Source organism: Adiantum capillus-veneris, chromosome 4 (assembly GCF_014529385.1).
Source record: "Adiantum capillus-veneris isolate H3 chromosome 4, ASM1452938v2, whole genome shotgun sequence".
NCBI lineage: Eukaryota > Viridiplantae > Streptophyta > Polypodiopsida > Polypodiales > Pteridaceae > Adiantum > Adiantum capillus-veneris.
The window spans coordinates 86,920,929-86,929,205 of record NC_140934.1 but is presented as its reverse complement, the minus strand read 5'-3'; the positions used below and the strand labels follow the sequence as shown (position 1 = coordinate 86,929,205).

The 8,277-nt window shown below is 43.1% G+C and overlaps 1 pseudogene; it reads left to right on the top strand.

Moving 5' to 3' along the window:
* Window positions 1-4,727: 4,727 nt before the first annotated feature.
* On the top strand, window positions 4,728-7,433 carry LOC147459553 (stromal 70 kDa heat shock-related protein, chloroplastic-like; annotated as a pseudogene).
* The last annotated feature ends 844 nt before the right edge of the window (window positions 7,434-8,277 follow it).

Genomic DNA, 8,277 nt, shown 5'->3' with positions numbered 1-8,277 from the left:
TGGCATTATTTTCTGAGACATATTCCACATGTGAAGAATATGAGTCTCCGTGACTGACACTGGCACCTATTTCCTAATGATGTGTCGCGACAAAGTCCCTTGGCGATGGTCACATGTGCTGTTTTGACCATTTAAAGCACATAGTATCAGGAACAATTTCAATGGCCAAAAATTGTCGGGTACTACCTATAGACTTGTGGTGATTACAAGTGCAGTATAACAACCTCAACGGATGGTTGTTACACGTGTAGAAAATTTATGCTATGTAATGAAAATGTTTCATTGTTGGTACCTAGGTGTGATTGAGCTTTCACATTCTACTATGGTCCAATTTTGTTGCAAGGCTTTCATGTACGTATCGTGATAAGTTTTGTCATGGAATTGCGGTTGGGATATGTTTGTGTTAAATGCATGCACACAAGGTGTTATGGCCCTAGTGTTTAACACAGATTTATTCGGAGCGACATGCAAGTTCATGGACTTTATTCTTTCTGCAACCTTTTGCGCTTCAAGTGCAATCTCTCTCGCAGATTTATTATGAGTTTACACCCTACCATACGAGATAATGGTTCAGTATGGATGTTTGTGATTGGATGGTTTAAACTCTATGAGTTTACTTCACTAAAATTTGATTTTAATCTAGTTGGTTGTCTCAAATCCATATCGAGTATATGGCTGGAATCTCACTTGGTGAGTCGTAGTTTATCGTCAGTCGTGGAAGACTTTCTGTAAGTGATTGGGGAAAGCACCTCACTCTTACTGTTGCTATTCATCCTGCGTTGGATGGGCAGCTTATAAGTATTCTTTTTAGTGCTAAAGGATCTGCTAAGCTCATACGTTAGCACAAAGCATTCTGAATGGGAGATTCTCTCCCTATTCTAGAATTTGCTTAGGTTAGATTTTCAACTTTGAACACCTGTTATGGTGGGGTTGGATACCAATTCAATGGTTTCATAAGTATGTTGGTGTGCTGACAAAGTATATTGGCATTAAATCGGTATGCTGACAAAGTATGTTGGCATGTAACCTTCATTAAGGGTGAACAAGTAGTTATGTGTGTTTCAAAATGTTTAGAAGTCTGACATGAGGAAACTCCCTATTCTATCCCTTAGTAACTATGAGCTTTTCAAGATACTCACGCCAGTTAGAAATCTGGTTCACAACTTCATGAATTCTGCGCAATCTTGTATTTATTTGGTATTTCATGGAAGCCGTTTACGTAAACGCTCACATGGGGACGACAATGTCATTGACCAACAAATTCTGGTTGATTTCATTGAACCTCCTACCCAACCGCATAAACCTGCATGAATCTTAAACTATCATGATTTACGTACGCGTCGTCATCATGTAGGTCAACAAGCTCTCGTAAAGTGGAACAATTGACCTGAAGAAGGTGCCACTTGAGAAAACATTAGTGTTCTTAAGAAGAAGTACCCCACTTTTTGAGGAAGAAAATACTTCTCCAAGGGGGGAATAATGTCAGGCCAAGGGCCACCCTAGGGGTCAAGGACCGGGACCAAGGGCCAGCTGACTGCCAAAGGTGATGGGATCCTAAGCCAAGGACTATAAAGGGAGGTTGGGTGGAGGATCAGACACGGCAATTCCCCACGGTCTTTTACAACAGAGTGTATATTGCTTAGTGCACAATAGAAAGATAAGTTAGCCCTAGAATGATGGTGTTACGTAGCTTGTAACAATTATGCGAAGGTCGATTTCCTTCCAATCGTAGAGTCAAGAAGGAAAGGTTCAAGGGGAGACCACCCGGCCAGGTGGCCACATTATATAGGTCCGTGAATGAGGGGCAATCCTCATTCTCTTGCAGGCTGGGTGGCAAGCTGACTACTTTACCTCCCTCTTTGATGGTGGTGCCCGTAGCGGCGCTACAAAGATTGAACATTGGTATCAGAGCTTGGGTGAAGTTATGCGCGTGAATGGTCCCACATAACCTTAATCAATGAGAAGTTGAAGATAAGGTAAGATTGACTTATTGAAAAGAAAGCATTCATAGTGCACAGGACCGTGTTAAACGTATTATGCTGATAAAGGATAAAGAAAAAACTTTGAGGAAGGTGACTTTGTATTCCTAAAGGTTCCTACGAAATCAAAAACCATGAAAACGGAAAAGTGTGACAAATTTTCTCCTAGATATTGTGGTTCTTTTAAAATCATTAAAAAGATTGGGGACTTGGCAGATAAGCTTGAGTTACCGAAGAGTTCTCAAGTTCACCCTGTTTTTCACGTCAGTAAATTGAAGAAATCATTTCACGGTTTGGAGAACGTAGTTTCTCCAGAGATTTTGGTTGACTTGATAGAGCCACCAAAGATACCACATGAACCGGAAATGATTCTTAGGTATCGAGATAGACACACTCGTCATGCAGTGTACCCGAAGGTACTAGTCAAGTGGACATACTTAAACGAGTAAGCTACAACTTGGGAACGACGTAGTGCGATCGCCAAGAGATTTTCCCATGTTGTTTTCGAGAACGAAAACTCTTCATGAGAAGGAGAGGGGGGGGGGGGGTAATGTTACGTAGCCTGTAAATGTTATGTGAAGGTTGACCGCCTTCTGATCACAGAGTCGGGAAGGCAGGGTTCAAGGGAAGACCGCCCGACTGGAGCGGCTAGACCAATGTGGACAGAGAAGCCATACTATATAGGTCCGGGAATGAAGGGCAATCCTCATTCTCTCGTAGGTTGGGTGGAGAGTTGATGACCTTACCTCCCTCTTCGGTGGTAGTGCCTGGAGCGGTGCTACAAGGATGTAACACATGTGCATATATACAATGCAAAGGTGAAAAGACCTCCTAGTGAGGGAAAAAATGCCCTGGGGGGCCTAAGTGTGTTCACACACATCACTACCTCATATACGATAACAGCTTTAGTTCATTATTTATCTTTGATTCTGCATGCCTTTATCGAAGGTTTGGGTTGTCCGCTCTGTTGCGTTTTGTGCCAGATCCATGAACTGGAAGTTGTTTGTGTCTTTGGCTGCATGGACGTCACAATCTACTTTGATTGGTCGACTTTGTTTTGTTGTTTCTCTGAGGTTAAATTTGGGATCCAGACAACAAACTATTGACTCACATGCGCTTAGATTACTTTCTTGGGAATCCAAAATTTCTTTACTTGTTTTGAAGTAGTGTTGACTTCTCGATGTGGACTCTTGATAGGCAGTGGGTCGGCCTTAAATCTCTTTGAGAAATTTTTTGCAATTGAGGACATTTTGTTTTGGGACCCTAATATAACTTTTATTTGTTTTTTTCCTATCCTGTTTTGGGACCCAAATATGCCTCTTATGTGATGCCAACTGGCTTTTGGGTAACTTCCACTTGACTGAATAATTGTAGCCCTTAGTTGCAATGTGGAGTTATCAGGTCAATTCTCCTTTCCTTTGTTGTCGTTTTGCTTTGAGTTTTTCTTTACAAACTTGATGACAAGGAGATAGTTTTTCATAATTTTCAGGCTTTGCAAAGGGGATGCATATGATAGCTTTCTCATTTTTGCTGTAGGCCATATTGCTTTCTTTGTCTGAATAATGCTTGTACATTCTCATGCCTATAAGAACTCTTTGACCATACAACATTACATAAAACTTGTGCAAACATTGTAATCCTTGGATTTCCAATGGCAATATAGTATTGCCAATTCATGTTGTCGTTTCTCATGTGGCTCTATGCATTAAAAGAGGTTTGTTATACAAAATACGTTTTAAGATTTTGAGGAAAAAACCTCTTGGAAGATGATATTCACTCTAGCCCCCCTATCCATGAGAGGATAAGTTTTGATGTTATTATCTCCCACATTCATTGGAATACATGGATTAAGTTTTTTGTATGCATCCTCATAGGTTGGATGACATATTGTCCTTAAAGAAAGAACACACAAGCTTTTTCTTTTGGGCTTGTAGCCCTATTTTCTCTTGAGCCTCCTTGACCATCTAATCATGTTGAGCGATTCAAATTGTCATCGAAGAGGACTCCAAACCGGGGGGGGGGGGGGGGGGGGGGGGGTGGTGTTTATGAATGCGGACTTATAATATAGGGAGGCTAGGTCAAAATGCATTTGGGGCATATACGCAACAAGAAATAGGAGAGAGAGGTCATAAGCACAAGATGTACCTTGTTCGCTTGCTTTGTTTGTTGGAAGCCTTACAGAGTTGGCCCTTGCTCAATGTGGTGGGGGTTAAACTCTAGTCTAGCAGGGGTTTACACAGTCGGCCCCTTGCTTAGTCTAGCGGGGTTTAACTCCACTATTCATGAGAAGCCGTGCGTCAATCTTTGAACTGTGGCCCTTCCTCCACCACTCAGGCTTACTCCATGGACATCTTGTGTTGCCTCAAGTTCCCTACCATTCCCACCCGCTTGCCATCCTGATTTACCTAATAAACCCCACCTCCTCCCCATTACTCACCGATTCAAATTTCCACATCTGACAACTCGCAAACCCGAGGCACTCACGGGCAATTCAAAATTCCTTGCCACTCAAGCTCCACCTTAGCACATTTTTGTTAGCGTGGGACTCCTCATAGGCCCAAGAGCTCAACGCAACTCACATGTCGTTTTAAGTCCATGTTTACTTTTTTGGCCTGCCATACAGCAGCCATAGCGTTTGGCCCAATTTTTGGACCAAGCACGTGGCTTAGGCTCCATTCAGACTGCACTTCACGGCCAACCAAGCACGTGACTGCTCCGTTCAGACTGCACTACACGTCACAGTTTGTTTTCCAGGCTATTCTCATTCACACTGTGACGCTTAAGAGAATAGAATTCAATATTGAAAAGGTCGGTTCAGCAAATCGAACGTGGTTGCTGTACTTCTGTCAGCAGATCGACGCTCGCCCGTCTCGCAAGGAGAAGGTTTTGTTCCGGGGGTATGAGGCTGCCCGTCTCACTGGCGGGTCCGGAAACTGTGTGCTTCTCTCTCAGCGAATACTCTTCTGCCAAGTCGACAGATCGCCCCTTCAACTCGTCGAGTTCCACGCAGTCTGAACCAAGCCTTAATTGCATTGGTTACGTATGTGGATCGATATAATTGGGTAGAGTGGCGTTGATTTTTCCTGCGCAGCCTTCTCGTCTCCAGAACGTGACCTCGTGGCGGATGCCTATGCTTGGAGCCGTCTTTGGCCCTCATTCCATGCATGGGAGTGCTTATCGCAGGCGCTACCCATGCTCCTTTTCTTCTTCGCTTATACGAAATGCCTTCTTCGGAGGTCATGCCCTTCAGAAGAACAGTTTTTCTTCTCAGATTAGGCTGTTTCGCAGCAATGGCGGTAGGTCGACCTCCCGTTGCTCCGTTGGAGAGCCTGTGCGAGTAGTCAGTGAGAAAGTAGTGGGTATCGATTTGGGTAGTACAAATTCCGCAGTTGCTGCCATGGAAGGTGGGAAGCCCACCATTGTCACTAATGCAGATGGACAACGAACTACCCCTTCTGTTGTCACCTATACGACCGTCTTGTGAGGCAAATTGGCAAGCGCCAGGCTGTGGTGAATTCCAAGAACACTTTCTTCTCTGTCAAACGATTTATTGGACGAAAGATGAGTGAAGTGGATGAAGAGTCTAAGCAGATTTCCTACATAGTCATTAGAGACACTAATGGCAATGGGAAGCTTGACTGCCCCGCAATTGGAAAACAGTTTGCAGCAGAGGAGATATCTGCGCAGGTTAGTGGTTTTTCTGCTATTTCTACATTATGTAGAGTGCATGTACATATGTGAGTGAGTACTGACAGGTATGCATGTTACCGATTATATGGTGGATATAGAATTCATTCTCTATATTTAAGTGTGTGTTCGATTTTGTGAAGGTGGATAGCTATGTTGGCAATATTGTTGAGGTCGTGATTGCACCTACTGTCAATACTAGCTGCAACTTTTATGTTCATGCCGCTTAGTTAACAAACTATATGACTTATATTCGGAAAAAAGTTACTTTTTAATCTTTGTGAGTTTGCGTGAAATCTGACTGTTATGCTTGCAAATTCAGGGTTATGAAATGTTGTTTATTTATGGTGCCAGGTGCTGAGGAAGCCTGTAGATGATCCGTCCAAGTTTCAATGTCAACAAAGCTGTAATTACAGTTCGTGCCTACTTCAATGACTCACAAAGAACTGCAACCAAGGACGCAGGCCGCATTGCATCCCTGGAAGTTCTTTGCATTGTCAACAATGAGCCAATTGCTGCATCTCTAGCTTATGGTTTTGAGAAGAAGAGCAATGAAACCATCCTTGTATTTGACCTTGGTGGAGGAACCTTCGATGTGTCTGGTATGTAACACCCGTGTGCTGGCTGTACATGGTTTACTTACTCTATTGGTGAGATTTGCTCATGTCTGTCCTTTTCTTTTTCAGTCCTGGAGGTAGGAGATGGAGTGTTCGAAGTGTTGTCCACATCAGGAGATACTCATCTTGGGTGGGATGATTTTGACAAGGTAGGAAAACTGCGGGCTTGTTTATAAGTTGAGTCAGAAGCTTCATGGTTCTTAGTTTAGTTGTCTGTTTATTTTGGTAAATCAGCGCATTGTGGACTAGCTAGCTGTCAACTTCAATAAAGAGGAAGGAATTGACCTACCTAAGGACAAGCAAGCACTTCAACGATTGACTGAGACTGTGGAGAAGCCAAAGATGGAGCTGTCGACCTTGACACAAACTAGTATCAGGTGAGCTTGTGAAGTCTATCTTGCTTCAATTATCACTGCTTATTGTTTAAGCAATGCTGGGATGAAGGGATGTGCAAAACATAACCGGTTGCGAATAATACGGTTAAGTATGTTCTCATGGTCCCTAGTTAAGTATTTTCCTTGAAACGAATCTGGTTGGTAGGATGATGTTTCCTGGTTTGTCTTCACAGCCTTCCCTTCATTACAGCGACAGCCGATGGGCCCAAACACATTGACACCAGCCTCACCCGGGCCAAATTTGAGGAACTTTGCTCAGACTTAATTGACAGGTGACTGTCCCACTTTTTTTGTAGTGTAAGTACGTTCGTCCATGATATCGCTCTTCTGTCACCCTTCGCATGTCATATTGCATTTTCCAGGTGCAGGACTCCTGTTGAAAAATGCTCTCAGGGATGCCAAACTCAGCTCTAATGATGTGAAGGAGGTGATTTTGGTAGGAGGCTCTACCAGGATTCCAGCAGTTGTGGAGTTGGTGAAAAGAATGATCGGCAAAGACCCTAATGTTACTGTCAATCCTGATGAAGTTGTTGCGCTTGGAGCTGCCGTGCATGTAGGGTTTGATTTCTGAGGGATGATGTAATCGATAAAATTTTAATGGTTAATCATTCCTGTACAGTAATTTCTTTCAAGTGTAGGTCTCTTGGAGACGGATGCAAGTATACAGTATTGCAATTTATTGGTGCTTATGTCCACCTACGTATGTGTATGTATATGTGTGTGTGTGTGAATTAGACCTTATCATTTTCTGACAATGCATCTGGAAATTTGATACTGCTTCACTGGTGCTCCTTCAAGATTTTAATATTTATCGCTTGATCTGCATTTTAGAGCTACCAAGGATTAAGCGATAAATATTAAAATCTCTCTCTTCCCCCCTCCCCCTCGTGACTCATTAGAGTCCGTCTGTGCTTGCCTTATGGGCATCTTGTCTTGTATACCTATGATTTTACTTCTGTTTAAGTTTTCTGTTGCTTTCCTGCATCTTTTTCTGGTTCTCCAAGAGAAGGGTGGTCTCATCAAGAAAGCAATTGAGCTCTCCATTCTGTGTGGATCAGAAGTCGGCATCATTGACGTCTCCCAGGCCGGCAAAGCCTTCTCCTTCGGTCACCCATGCATCGACTATGTCATCGACAAGACCCTCAAGCGGCCTGTTTCCTTTGACTCTGACAAAATCAAAGCAATACGCAGGCTTGAGAATGAACATAATGCTCTCTTGCAAGAGATTGAGGTCGAGAAAGAGCATAGTCACACCTTGCGAAAGCAAATGGCTTTGGATGAACTCAATCGGATACATTGTTGGTCACAGAACTGGTGGGAAGTGCCCATTCATGCCATGGGCATGGTTGAGCTTAAGCAGCATCAGAGCGACTTGAGACTTTCTATGACCTTATTATAGATAGAGCCCAATACTTGCAATATGTGTTCAGCTTGGATTTTCCTATGATGCAGCAATATCATGATATGTTGATTGGTAGGCAACATGCATTAGCTGCTAGTCTTATGCTCAAACAATATATCTTTTTTGAAGGCCATCATCAACACAACGCACCCCCGGCTCAACAACTCTATCAATACATGAATATCAATGGTGTAAGC